The following is a 14,553-nucleotide window of genomic DNA, read 5'->3' as shown; positions in this document are numbered from 1 at the left end:
CCCCCCCCCCCCATGCTTACGATTTTGTTTTTTGCTCCTATACTCCTTCTAAATCAACCTCCCTTTTTTTATTTCATTTTGCTTCCCTCTTTCTGTCCTTTTCATCTGCTTTTTTATGTTTAATCCCATTTCCTCCCCTTCTTCTCATGTTTTCTTTCGCATTTCTTTCATTTGGTCTTTGTATCACTCTGTCTGCTCTTTTGACCCTTTTCTTGATCTTTTTTTTTCTTATTGTCTTCCCATCCTTATTTTCTTCTTTTGCTCTTTTTCATCACCTCTTACTGCCCTTTTTCCTGTTCCCTGTGTCCCGTTTATCCTTTATTTAGTTATTTCTACTTTTTCCATCATTTCTACTTTTGTTGTCTTTCGTTCTGTCCTTATTTCTTTCTTCATCATCTCTCCTTGAATTTCTTTCAACTCGACTTGACTTCTTCTTTTCGTCTCCCCCTTCATTTCCCTTTCTTTCTTTCTTTCTTTCTTTCTTTCTTTCTTTCTTTCTTTCTTTCTTTCTTTCTTTCTTTCTTTCTTTCTTTCTTTCCTTCTTTCTACTTGTATTTGGTTCTTGTTTCCATTCCCCTGGGTTACTCTGCTCTCTGGTTACATTACATGCTTCTATAACCATGGATTATTATTCTGAACACAGTCCAAACTAATGGCCATTAACTTAAATCCCATTTTTCCACCGAAATGGAAAAATGTATGTGCACACACACACACACACACACATACACACACACACACACACTTATTTTACATTTGTTTAGTGCATACAAAGTAGCATTTTCAGTAAAAGCCATTAATGAATTAAGCAATGACAATTTTCAGGTGTCTGGGACATGAACGGACACCTTTTAAAACCTCCTCCTTGACTGTTAATGAGATAACCAATATAATATGATAATGTTATGAGGATGAATGATGACTGACGAAACCACACTCATCTGGAAATTTACAGGCTGCGTCTGATTTTCGTAATTTTAGCCATGCTGGAGGAGTGATGTTTAAAAAACACAGATCTCTACCAGGCAGGGAGAACTGATGCTTTTAGAAATAGATAGATAGATAGATAGATAGATAGATAGATAGACTGTTGGGAACAAGCTGTGTTGTGAAGTTACATTTACATTGCTACGTTTTGGTTTTTAAGCGTTTGAGTTTTGAGCCAAAAGCAATGTGCAAGCAAGTGTTTTTATCTCCAGTAGAAGAATTAATCTCATAATCTAATCTGGTCAATTGACCACTTTGTTTCACATTCACATTTACATTCACACATACAGCCTTAGCTGTACTGTTCTTTTGCTTTAACGCCAATTAGCAAGTTTACGCATGCCAACAACATAAATAATGCTAGTGCTAGACATTTCCTGCCAACCCTTAGCATGTTTACATGCACATTGTGAGCATGTTAACACTGTGATGTAAGCATTGAACGGAAAGCACCGCAGCGATTTGTGGTTGGAGACGCTTATTAGTCTTATTTAAGAAATGTACATAACCAAATGGCATCAGGACACGGAGCATCCTGTCAGGCAGATAGAGAGCGTCTAATTCTATGGTTCATAAGTGAAGTGTATATTATGAAGGACACAGGAGACTTGGATTTTTACTAACCCTGCCCCATGAAATCCAATGCAGGTTGAATGCACATAGGTTGATCCGTATATATATACATATAAATACTTTTTACTTGTGGTCACAGTAGCTGCTCTTCAGTGAAAGTTACTGTTTGCGTGCTTTAAAGTGCAACACTAAATAGCTGATAATAACTATGAATTGCTATCATCTTCCTGATGTTTACAGCCAATCGTTCGGGTAATAGTTTCAACATTGGTCTTACTTTTACTTCCAGGGAAGTTGTTTAGATAACCTGGGTAAACGTGGAACTTGGATTGTGTAACATAGTCTCATAACCGAAACCTAGCAGTTTAAGGGCAAGTAGAAAGTTGTGTGTGTAGATTTATTAAATGGCAGAATGTGTTTCTGCTTACATTTCTCAGCTGTGGCCCTCACTGCGCTTACTCTGGATTATCACCAAGTACTAATTCACCAGACATGTTTTACCACTCAATCACACAAGTGTTGGGAATGTTCATCCATCAACTCCTTCCCCCATTTTGAACACAGCCCCCTCTCTCAACCACAAAGCTGCCTTGCCTCCCATTCTTTAAATTAATTTTACTGCACCAATATCACATATGCCGTTCCCAAATAGAAGCCAGTGCTGCACTCCAATCTCATGATTTGTACTTTTATCAAATATCTACAGAGGGAAACACAAATCTTTTCAGTTTTTCTTGTGTTGTGCACGGCTCCATCGAGCCACCCAGCTGTGGTCTGTTTAAAGTCAATGCGGGAGCGTCAGCCCAGTAAAATGAAAGATGATCAGTAGTAAATGTATTTTTTGCGAGCTGGAAGGTTGGGTGGAAAAGTAGCACACATAATCTTTTATGTACTACACAAAATCAAACTTCCAATGTTGCTTGAAGTTTGGTACTAAAAAAACAGGCACAATAACTGGATAATGCCCCTAAAATTCCCCAAGGTGGGAGTGTTATTAATTTCAATTACATCACAACACCAACCCAATAATAAGTGAATATTCATATTTCTCATTGTGTGCAGTGGACTTGGTGCACATAGAGTTGATGAAGTAGTGTGTGTGTGTAACACTCATTTCTGGAGGGAAACCATTCTATTGTTTGCAGCCTAACACTGAGGACAGAGTAGGCCAGGGTTGGTTTCAAACCTGGATTACCGCTGCAATCCTCCAGTGTAGGCAGTGGGAATAAAGGCAGTGAATAAAGAAGAGAGAACGAGAGAAAATCACTACATGCCAAGAAGTGTTGTGTCACACACTGAGCGCAGGGCAGTGCAGAGCCCTCCTCATTAAATTCTTGCAGTGGCGTTGGTTTTTCCACTTTAATGCTTGGGAGACACTGGTTTCCTCCTCAGAGAGAGATAGGGACTGGGTCCACCGACACAAGAGCATAGCACAATTTGTCTTAGATCCAGGGGGAGGTGGTTTAAGCAGCAATGCCCTCTCCTCTTTCTTAGTCTCTGGTGAAATCTTCCTTGTTCTATCTTACATCTCTGTTCGACTTTAAATTCCTTTGCTCTTTGGTGCTCTGTCCTCTTCGAGCTGTCTTATTTGTCTTTGTGTAGTCTGTTTTGTATCTCAATCTCCTAGCCAATTCTCCTGATGACCCCATGTGAGCTAGGGGTGGTGGAAAATGCCAACTCAGTTTACTTTTCTCTTTAAATGACTTACTTGAACAGAACTGATGGAAACAGAAATAACTGGATTTCTTAAGAGATTAACACATTATACTTGATCCGGTTGTGAATATTAATGGGTGTACCAAATTCCATGGCAATCCACCTTGGAGTTGGCAAGACATTTCTCTCTGAACTCAACATGTCATGTTGGTGCTGAATGGGAACTCAGGGGAGTGACAAACTCTTCACTCATTATTTGGGAACAAATTTGGGCCAATCCATCTTAGACATGTTGAGATGATTCACTGAATAATTTAAGCTTTACCCTACTGTGGGCACAAGATGAAAATATTTTCAATTATTTATTTGGACAATGCACTTTAATTAACATTTCTGTAAATGCGCCAGTGTTAGCCAGAGGACTCGTTTTCAACTGTAGTCCTAGTGACCTAGCATGGATATCTTTGTTGGAGGAAACCCACGCAAACACGGAGAGAACACGCAAACTCGCCCTTCTACTTCTGGTCTGTGTGTATGGGACCTATCTTTTGAAAAAATATGAATGGGAGTGAATGGGGAGAGACAAATGATTTTTGGATCTTCATCCGTGGATTACAAATATGATGTTCTTCAATTTAAAAGATAATTTTTTTAAACGAAGAAAGCCCATTCTGCAATTTGATTTTGCCGAAGTGTCCTTGGGCAAAATTTGGGGTCATTGGGCTGCGCATCGGAGTCTAACTGTGGTTGAGTGTTTATCTGATGAGCAGGTGGCATCTTGTACGGCAGCCTCGGCCACAGTGTAGGAATGTGTGTGACAGGTGAATGGTACCTGTATGATGTAAAAGCGCTTTGAATAGTTGTTCAGACTAGAAAAGCGCTATATAAATACAATACATTTACAATCAAAAACTGGCTTATCCACCTGATGTATTGGATGTTTTAACACAATGACGATAGAGAAGCGACCAAGCAGCTTCTTGTTCACATTCAACATAGCGCCCACTAAACGCCACCGTAGTGCAGCAATCCGTTGATGCCGCTGTCGCTTCTACTTCACCCGGATTGTGGGTCTGATTGGTTGAACTATGCCCGTTGGTCACGCCTCTTGTGCAAAGAAAATACAATCTCAATCTCAAATCTATTAAGCTTGTCTTGGTCTGGTGATAGCCAGACTAGGGTTCTACCTCATGAAACCATTATACATGTCTGTATCAAATTCCATAGCAATCCATCCAGACCCACCAATAAACTAACAAATCTATCTTGATTGCCAAGCCATAATAACAACTGAACATAAAAGAACATACTGTACAAATAAATGGTTGAGCTTCTTGCAAAGAGAAGGGACAGAACTGATATTGTGAAAAGGAGAAACGCTCCACCGGCAGAGAGAGCCAGACAGCTGGGGTGAAGTCAGGCATGAATCCTGTCAGTTACACGGACATGTCATGGTTCCACTAATGAACGGGTTTGAAGATCTGATAGCAACTTTGACTTTTCCTAAAACACAGTCACACTCCAGTTATCAAGGACTTGTTCCTACCTGTAATCACTTCCACCTGTCCTTCCAGCTGACACATATGGACAGAAACAACAAACTGTGGATTAGAAATCAGTCGTAGAGTTTGGGTTACGATACTTGACCAAAGATATTGCTTTGAGCAATTTTAGCATGTCATGTAATTTTACTGTAACAAAGCAATTTGTCAGTGACTGCTGCCACTGTACAATCAACTCAGAGGATTAATTAAACTGTTAAATCAAATTAACTGGTTTCTGCAGCGACAATTAAACCTTCAATCTTACTGCGATTGGGTTTTTGCACAGAGATCATCCAATGCAACGGTCCAGCTGAATTTTGATAATAAACATAAAACAAATTGAAAGGATGAGATAGCTGTCAAAATTGTGACCTTATACAGTTGTTTAGGACACCTGTCACTTAAGTGGATACTGCAAAATGTCTTTCACAACTGGTTGGAGGGTAAGTAGTGATGGCCAAATGAAGCTTCATGAAGCTTCATTAAGCATTAAGCTTTCATTGCTTATAATTCCTCCTGGGGACAACATAAACTACGCACTATAGCTTTAAGCACCTGCAATTTTGATATTACAGTGATTGATTCTTTTACTTATAGTTTATTGTAAGTTTCAGTTTTAGAGTTTAAGGAAATATGTTTGATATCCTTGTAACATTGAACATTTAAGATTAGTTGAATGTTTTTACACCACATTTCAAGAGACAACTTTGACTATATAGCCTAAGCTTGACATTGGCATTTGTTAGTTTTTTGTTGTTGTTAAATGATTGATTAAATGAATCAATGGATAACTAAGTGAAAATGAACTGCATATCTAGAGCTGTTCTCCCAAGTCAGGTGGATGATGAATGGAGAGTTTACCCAGGTGTCGTCTCAATCAGTCTCAGTAGGACTGAGGCTTGTCTTGCCCTCCGTGAGTGCATGGCTGCTAACCACTCGGTGTGTTGGCTCCCAGCGCCAGATGTTCAACAGATGGGGTTCACTAATATCACCCCTGGGTGCACAGGATTCTGCTCAGGTCTCCTCAGCCTCTGACACTCATGTCTTGTCGTTTCTCTCACTGTAACTTTTTACCATGCAATACCTTCTATTTTGTTGTCTTTTTAAAAAATATGTCCTTTTTCAACTTCCGCTCTGCCTTTGCCTCTCCTCTGTTTTGAGATGTTTGCTGAAGCTGGAGTTAGGACAGAGAGGATGAGAGAGGTATTCAGTTGCTGGATTGGGTTAAGCCTTCCCCCATTCCTCATTGCTAGACAAGCACTCGCGTTCCACCTGAAACGCCTTTGGATTTACGCTGCAAACTGCAGCCATCTTTCTTCCATTAATCACCTCGGGCTTGGTGCTCCGGCTCCTCACGTCCCCAGGCCGATAGATGACCCGCAGGGGAAATCGAATGGAAGCCAGCCAAGCCTGACGCGCTTGAAGTACTTTCTAGGTACCACACTGAGAGAGAATAGGACAGCAAAGTAGTTCAGTGTATGTGTACTGGAGCCAGAACACAGCTTTTACTGCTTATAAATAATTCTAATATTTTTTTCAGATAATTCTTTAATCGGGAGTCTGTTGGTCAACATTCTTTGGATTTTTGAATATTTAAATTGGCATTTAAACACACAGTTCGTCATTTCTCATTTTCATGCAGAGATGCAATTAACATTTGGTTTAATACAATTTAATATAAAGGTCTTTATTGAGATTATGTTCCTCCCTCTTCCTGTGCGTTGTGTACCTTTCCCTACAAACATATGTGCAGCGCAAACTGCAGATGACGCCTCAAACCATGCCACAGGTATGCAGTGTCAAATGAAAATGCAATTTTTAAGAACAACACTAGCTAAAAAAAAATTTAGGTTGTTAAAAAGGAACCCCACCAATTTGACACATTAAAGTCTATATACAGGTATGGAGGATTACTATTGTATATCTGAAAAAAAAGTTGTGTGATGCTTTTAGTGTAACCAGAGGGAGCTGCACGAAATCTGACAAATGTCCTCAGGTGATGTCACTTGAGTCAGTGCCGGATGGGGCTGAAGACTAAGTTTTAAAAAGGCTGGGGTTGTGGAGATATGACACAGTGAGTGTAACAGAGCTCTGAGGCCCGTTTCTCATCTCTGCTTGAGGCCAGTGGCTGAAGGCTACGTTAGCCGCAACTAGGAAAACACATCCCGAATCAGCGATCAAGTGGGTCAGTCCATCGATAATGGGTAATGTAGGCCCAATCTTTTTTTAACAATCCATTGTGAGTCTGACATTTATATAGGAATACTCTTTTAAAACTAACTGTTGACTCGGCGTCCTTCCAGTTGATACACACAGAATGCTAAATTACTTGAAGGCAGACACGTCTGGCTGTAGAGGATTTACCTCATGTATTCATGATTGTGGCTGACCTTCAGTTGTTTTATTTATTTTTTAAGGTTTTTGGGTACTTTGTTAGTGTGTATGTGGGATTATACTGCTGCCTGATTTGGCCAGGACACTCTTTTTTTTCGGGCTACATCAAATTTAAAAAAATGTTCAGAAAAATTCAGAAAATTCTAAATGTAACTTGCATGTGATCCATTTGCTACAAACATTTACAGACACTGGATTTTCTGCTTCCAGGAGAAAGGGACCCCTGGGGGTCTGGGCCACTGAGGCAGTTTCTCGCTTTGCCTGATTAGTAATCCAGCCTTGGTTGCAACCATCGGTTTGTCAGTAATTCAAGAAAACCAGATACCTTGAAAAGAAATCAAGCAACAATGTAGAATTATACAGTGATAACACCACTGACATCAACAGCCAACATGGACCTGGTGCCTTTATGTTGCTGCATGTTAAGGGCCTGTAATGATGTCAGCAGAATCATAACAGGCACTCTATCTGCGGCCAAGTGCTAATGAACTGTGTATTGTATGAGGAATTATCTGCCGGAGCCATTTGTGTTTGCCTCCACAACAGGGCATTAGTATTCATGCTTTTATTTAGTTTCAAGCGTTCTGGATTCTTGCTCATTATTTGAAGCAGAGACAGAAAGAGAGAGTGGATTTACTGTGATCCTAAAAGAGAAGTGGAAATTAACTGATGATTTTACAGGCATTAGGTGAAGGGGAGCGTGTCTGTGTTTCCTCAGCCCTATGTTACTCAGCACTATGTTACTCAGCCCTATCTTACTCAGCCCTATGTTCACTCACCCTATGTTACTCAGCCCTATGCTAATCAGCCCTATGTTACTCAGCCCTATGTTCACTCACCCTATGTTACTCAGCCCTATGCTAATCAGCCCTATGTTACTCAGCCCTGTTACTCAGCCTTATGTTCCCTCAACCCTATATTCTCACAGCCCTATGGTACCGCGACCCTATGTTCTTACAGCCCTATGGTCCCTCAACCTTATGTTACTCAGCCTTATGTTACTCAGCCCTATGGTCCCTCAGCCCTATGTTGCCAACCTTATGTTACTCAACCCTATGTTACTCAACCCTATGTTTTTCAGCCCTGTGTGACTCAGCCCTATGTTCTCTCAACCCTATGTTACTCAGCCCTGTTACTCAGCCTTATGTTACTCAACCCTATGTTCCCTCAACTCTATGTTACTCAGCCCTATGGTTCCTCAGCCTTTTGTTAATCAGCCCTATGTTCCCTCAACCCTATGTTACTCAGCCCTATATTACTCAGCCCTATGTTTGTGAGCCCTGTTACCAAGCCTTTTGTTACTCAGCCCTATGTTCCCTCAACCCTATGTTACTCAGCCCTATATTACTCTGCCCTACGTTCTATCATCCTATGTTCACTCAACACTATTTTATGAAACAGGGAGGAGCCCAGGTGAAGTACATACAGTATAATTTGGTGTCATTGGTGATCAGGAAACCAGTGCCATTTTACTTTTCACAACATTAGACAATGTTTTTCTGTGCTAGCTGAAGTTTTACTCTGCTGGAATAGCCTATACTGTATACTTTAAACACCCTGACATCAATTTTAGGTGTTGTGTTACACAGTGTCCTGTGTCTTGCCAAGCAGTTACAGTTACATGCCAATTCCATGACCTTACAGTAATCTTGTTTGCCTAAACTAAACCAAACCTTAACCAGAGAGGGGCACACCAGTAACTGTTCATAATAGACTGCAAAAACAATGTATCAGTCAGCGTATTAGGACTGGTGCTATGGTATAAAGTTACTCGTTAAAGGGGAGAATCTAGTCATTAAACCCCAAAGTAAGCAGCATTAACATATGCTTCATGTTTCCTGGACGAGCAACAAAAAGCTGTAGAATCAAATAGCAGTTGTTGGTTTGTCTTTGGTATTCCAGCTGGCTACAATTTCATCCTCTAATTTTTTTTTTTTTTTTATGTACATTGAAGTGGCACACAGGCTGTGTCCTTGTTTGAATCCTTCTCTGCCTATGTGGTGTGTGTTTCAGTAGTTCACTGGCCCTTTCCCCAACCAATCTCATTGGCAAAAGATCATGTGAATAATCCAAATAAAATTTTACCAAGCTGCAACTTGAACTATAATTTTTATGTTTGTTTCTTTCCTCCATCCTCTGGCACGTGCCCTTTGGTTTAGGGGTGGTGGAGTATGGCTAATCAGCACCGGTGCACACTGACTTCTTTATCATGTGCTGCTTTAAAACTGCAGCTCATTGACTCATCAGTGTCATAATGTTCATTTAATCAGTAATCAGAGCCTGTAATCTAATTCACTGTACTGTGATTTACTAACTAAAACTCTCAAAGTCTCCTCTGAATAGGAGCAAGTGGATGGATGGATGGATGGATAGATGGATGGATGGATGGATGGATGGATGGATGGATGGATGGATGGATGGATGGATGGAAGGAAAAACTTGTTGAGTATGACCTGTCACAATGCACCATAACCCACAGAGTAAGGATTGTGCAAGTGACTGCATTGTCTCTTGATATCAAGGAGTGGCAGGTGCATGGTGTCCTCAAGGGCTGTCTTCCAACTTCTGTTTTACTCTCTCTCTCTAATGAGTCTGAACTGCTCCTGAAATAAGCCAGTGAATCTGCAAGAACCACCGTAATATAGCTAAATGTGTAATCACTTCTGGGCTGTTTTTATTGAAGATTCTCTATAGTCATTGATTCTGCATTGCTCACAAGGACAGAAGTTTCCTCTTAGGAGAGACCTCATATGTTGCAGACTTGTCACTGTGTAGAGTGCACTGATTTGAAAAGGAAATTAGCATATCTGGTAATACATCAGATGTATTGGTTCAGAAGTAAGGCTGAACTGATTGGACCTACATTTTTTGTGAAATGTATTCCCAAAAAAAAATCTAAAATGAATTCTCATTGGAGAGTGGCCAAATCCTCACCCAGTGTTTCACTAACAGAGTAATCAGGGTGCGACTATTGGTAAACCCTGTTCTGGCATAGCCAGACTAATTGCAAATGCGTATTAGTCTGGAACCCAAGGTTATCAATGATGAAAACCAAAATGCCACTGGACAACATTTGATGAACCTACAACCAATCAGAGCGATGAAACAACGTAGCTCTGACGACCCATGCAATTTGCGTCAGTGCTTGGTTCATTTTGAAGAAGGAAGCCGGGTCACAAGCTTTCTCAAATTACAGCTAAATGGTACACTACTACTACTACTGAAAACATTTGAGGTGAGAGATATGCAATACAGTAACAGAATATTGACTCAAATTTAATCAGCATTTTCTAGTCTGACAGCTTGATCTGAGTTTCCTGGGGTGGATGCGTTGTGCTGGAAGGAGAAGGCCAGTTATGTCCACTAATAACATTCACGAATGACACTCCTCTGCCAGTCATCGTCTTAAACCCACCCCGTGTGAGATAAACGTTGTGATTGGCTCCTCCAAGTTCAGGAAATCTGTTTGAGCCGTAAGTGGGCCAAACCCTTGCCAGAGCAAATGAAAAATGAGCTGGGAGATTTGACTAGTTTCCATGCTAGGTAAACACTGAAACATATCTGACACTCGTTTTTTTATCTTTACCGTATCTAAAAAATACTATTATTATAAGTAAGTATTCCGAATTGTTTTTCCTTTAATCTCCCATTGTCATCTATGCTTTTTGGTTTTGCCCTTCTCCTCACCCTCTTTGTAGTTGTGTGTCTTATAGCGCTGTGTAATTGGCTCGGCCCTCATGCCTGGGGCCCTGTTCTGGGCTCTGGCCAGTGACTAAAGCCTCTCAGGCGGTGTCACTCCAAAGACCACTGCTGTGACATGATGTTGACAGGCGCTGGGCGAGCCAACCAAAAGCAAAATCTAATTACCATTAAACCAGGGAGTCATGCTTTAGCCAGCAACATCATTCCCAGGCCTAATAGTCATAATTAGCACATACACTCACAGACATTAAAAACACACACAAACACACACACACACACACACACACACATTTTGTCTCGCCTGCAGGCTTTTCACAGTCCCACATTTCTCCGTCCTTGCCACAAGTCCCCTTTTCACACTCCTCCTCACTTTGTTTCAACTTTCAGGAGGTGAAAATCGAAATCCTCTGTGCAGGCAGTGCATGTTGTCTCATCTAGATGGGGTTTTCTTACATCCTTTTTGGTAACACTGCCTGAGTCACACATTGAATACGATATTGCTGTTGGAAGTGATACACAGTTTGTCCATTATGATGTGTGTCAGGCTTTGATCCCACCTTGTTTTGAGCTGTACGGTAGGTGGGTGTGGACGATGCATTACATGTTCTACTCGGAAGAGACCGCAAAGCAAAGGCAGAGCTGCACACACACACAGGCGTTTTGGGTTGCAGGCTAAGTGTTTTAAGCTGCATTGCAGATGGCTGGTAACACAATACCTTTGTGTTTCCTCTTGCCATTCGTTCTGGCAGCTCAGTGATAAAACAAGACTTTGAACTTTGCAGAATGGAGACCAAACCGCAGCGTTATCATCCGGGGAAGACAAAGCATAGCTCCACTCTACAGGGAAATTAGCAGGAACAGTGTGAAACACGGTTATTGTAAATTGCTATAACCTACATTCTTTTAAAATTTGAGTGTAATATCTAATGAACTTTATATCCATTCCAAAAAAACTAGCCATTGTCTGGTTGGAACTTTTGGAAAGTAGACTGATTTAACAATGTTACGTTTTGGCAGTCAACTTTGGTATTTGGGACCTTATAGGGCACATTATCAAGTAGTCTGCCAATTATTGAATTATTGAATTGATTAAACATTTAGTCTATATCTTTTAAGAAGAATCCTTAAGCTTAACGTTATCTGGATGGCTACCAAAGTGGCTACCATACATATAGTAAGCATCACCAATGTTGTAAATTAAATGTTTCTTTCTCCCAAATAGGTCAACTTAGTTTTGTCAATTATATGTTGGATTCATATTAATGTATATTTTCCAACATTTGCAATTTTGAAAAAATTAAAAAACTTGCAAATTATATTTTGGTGGCCCATCTGAGTAACTCTGAGGACTCTGTTGAAGATCTCTGTGTAAGACTAATGTGTAAATATGTTCAATAATCACGGAATGCGTATGCAATGTATATTATGGGAACTGTAGTCTATTTTCTGGACTATCCATTGAGAAACTATGTAGTATGTTTAGTAAAGATAATCCAATGAATTACATAGCTGATCATGGCAACAAGCAACAGTCCTGTTACTTTTTCGTTGTTGCCATAAAGCAGTCCTGTCTATGGTAGAAGCGTTGCTTGCAATAGCATAACAAAATATATTTAAACGATGATGTACAGGGTATAGAAAGATATCAGGCAGTTGAAAACAAGTGCTACCAAGTTATCAAAATGTTGGATAGACAGACCGACAGAGATTGCCTAAAGAACTGCATACAAATGATAGTCTGGTCTAGACCCGCACTATATGAAGTGTCCTTGTGTTATGATTTGACACTAAAAATACATTTGAATTGACTGTGGAAGCCATTGACTGTACACACATGCAAATGATAACACTATGATCGAATTTTGGAACTTGTGTGACACCTTTGTTTCTCATCCCCCCCTCACTAAATTATAAACTAAAATACTCAATTGAAAATGGGCCAAGCCAAACCCTGTGTATAGCATTAAAACAAAAGGTTATACTGTAGGGACAAAGAAACCAAAACAACAACTTATTACAGACACAAACATTTAGCATCTTACAAAAGGGCATTGGCACTGCATGTAAAAATTGGACAGAAAGAGGCAGTAACACTGTACACCACATGGTGACGAGTAAAAGAGGGAATGGGTGGGTGTGTGGGTGGGGGTCATTATGCGTCATTGTCTTGGTTGCCATGGCGACCCTAAGTTATTATCCTCCGTTAAACCCCCCTCCATTCACTCCCGTGCTAGCAGAGAGAGTCATTGTTCCTAGGTGCAGTGATAATTGTTGGAACAATAACAGTGAAATAAATGGCTTCTACGTTCCCTCTGAGACCCATTTCTGAACTGCAGAGATACGCTTTTTAGACTGATCATGTCAGAGCTTCATCCTGTTCCACTCATCGTCCCAGTCACCAGCAGAATTAATGCAGACCTGTTTCCGATATACCTCTCAGAGGACAGATACATTCTTTGTGAAGTCAGTGTGGTCACTGGAGGGCTGAGGAATAATTTTAAACCAGTCGTCCAAACCACACGACCAATAGCAACCAACATTGACTTGGTTTCAAACGGGACACAAACAGCGGCCTCCTGGTTCTAAGTCCTGCGTTTATTCCAATGAGAGCTGCTCGGTGGCAGAGGAAGCCAAAAAGGTTCAAATGCTGTGTATAAAAGGACCTGCATGATTGACGCTGTTTCCGCACTGTGCGGCCCGTAGAGCAGGAGCACTAGAGACCTCCACCTGCTGAGCCGGCTACTTTCCATTAGGCCCTCCGCTAACTTGAATTGGGATTAAGTGATTTTATCGGGCATCTCTTCTAGACTTTCCAAATGTTATCGGACCGAATAGATCAAATCCTGATTTTGCAGGGGTTGTGATGCTCAAAAAAATGTGTCCAATCATTTACAGACGTCTCTCCATGTAAGTCTATTGAAGCGTCTTTGTAGGCCTACGGCATCATGTGATGAACACGGATGTTGTGATTCCACTGTTTGTCTGCTATGTCAAATTGGTTTTCAAAGCCCGATGCACTTCCTGGGGACCTGGTCTTGATGCTATGCTACATGACTTCCTGCTTGGCTACCGTCATAATTACTACGGCCACTAGAGGGCCACCTTACAATAAAGGTAAATGTGGGTGGTAATCAACTGCTTGTATAAAGGACCTATGGGGTTGTATTTCGGAGAACAATCTTATTTTGAAATATGCAATAATTTGTTGTTTGGATATAAGCAGATAGTGCAGTATTTACAGTGAGGTTATGATCAGTACTTTATTGTGTTATAAAGTGTTCCAGGTTGCGCAGAGAAATGTATGAAGTTTCATTTTTTTGCCCCCATGTTGTGCAGTATATACACATAGACTGTTGGATGAATTTCAAGGTACAGATTTTAAGCATTGATACAGACACACTGCCTTTTTTGCTGTTGCTAGGACGATGTGCCTTTTTTTTATCTATTTTTCCCTAATCCTGAGCTACCCCGGTGTAAGCCATCTGGAGCAGTCGACATGCTTATCAACTGAAACACACAAATGCCATCTTTAAGCGGTTTGTGCAAGCCCTGATTGTGTCTTAATCTTCATGTTTAGGATTCTCTGCTGAAACGCTCTTCCGTTCTGATTATATTGGGCTTAACCTTCCTCTGGTGTTAGCTTTCTGCTGCCATCTGAAGTGTTAGCGGGTCATTGTGGACCCGTGTATTAAATTAG

General features: G+C 40.7%; 1 protein-coding gene and 1 long non-coding RNA gene across 3 annotated transcripts in view; both read left to right on the top strand.

Annotated features, from left to right (window-relative positions):
• The window catches only part of LOC117943172 (receptor-type tyrosine-protein phosphatase gamma-like), a 455,813-nt gene that overhangs the window by 9,262 nt on the left and 431,998 nt on the right, over nt 1–14,553 (top strand). The gene's annotated exons all lie outside the window — the stretch shown is intronic.
• Nucleotides 14,515–14,553, top strand: part of LOC117943200 — a 10,742-nt gene continuing 10,703 nt past the window's right edge. The window contains exon 1 of the long non-coding RNA XR_004656312.1: nt 14,515–14,525. This is a non-coding gene — a long non-coding RNA (uncharacterized LOC117943200). The remainder of the gene's footprint in view (nt 14,526–14,553) is intronic.

This window comes from Etheostoma cragini, chromosome 4, assembly GCF_013103735.1.
Source record: "Etheostoma cragini isolate CJK2018 chromosome 4, CSU_Ecrag_1.0, whole genome shotgun sequence".
Classification (NCBI taxonomy): domain Eukaryota; kingdom Metazoa; phylum Chordata; class Actinopteri; order Perciformes; family Percidae; genus Etheostoma; species Etheostoma cragini.
Note: the sequence above shows the minus strand (reverse complement) of the source record. Positions and strands in the feature narration are given on the sequence as shown.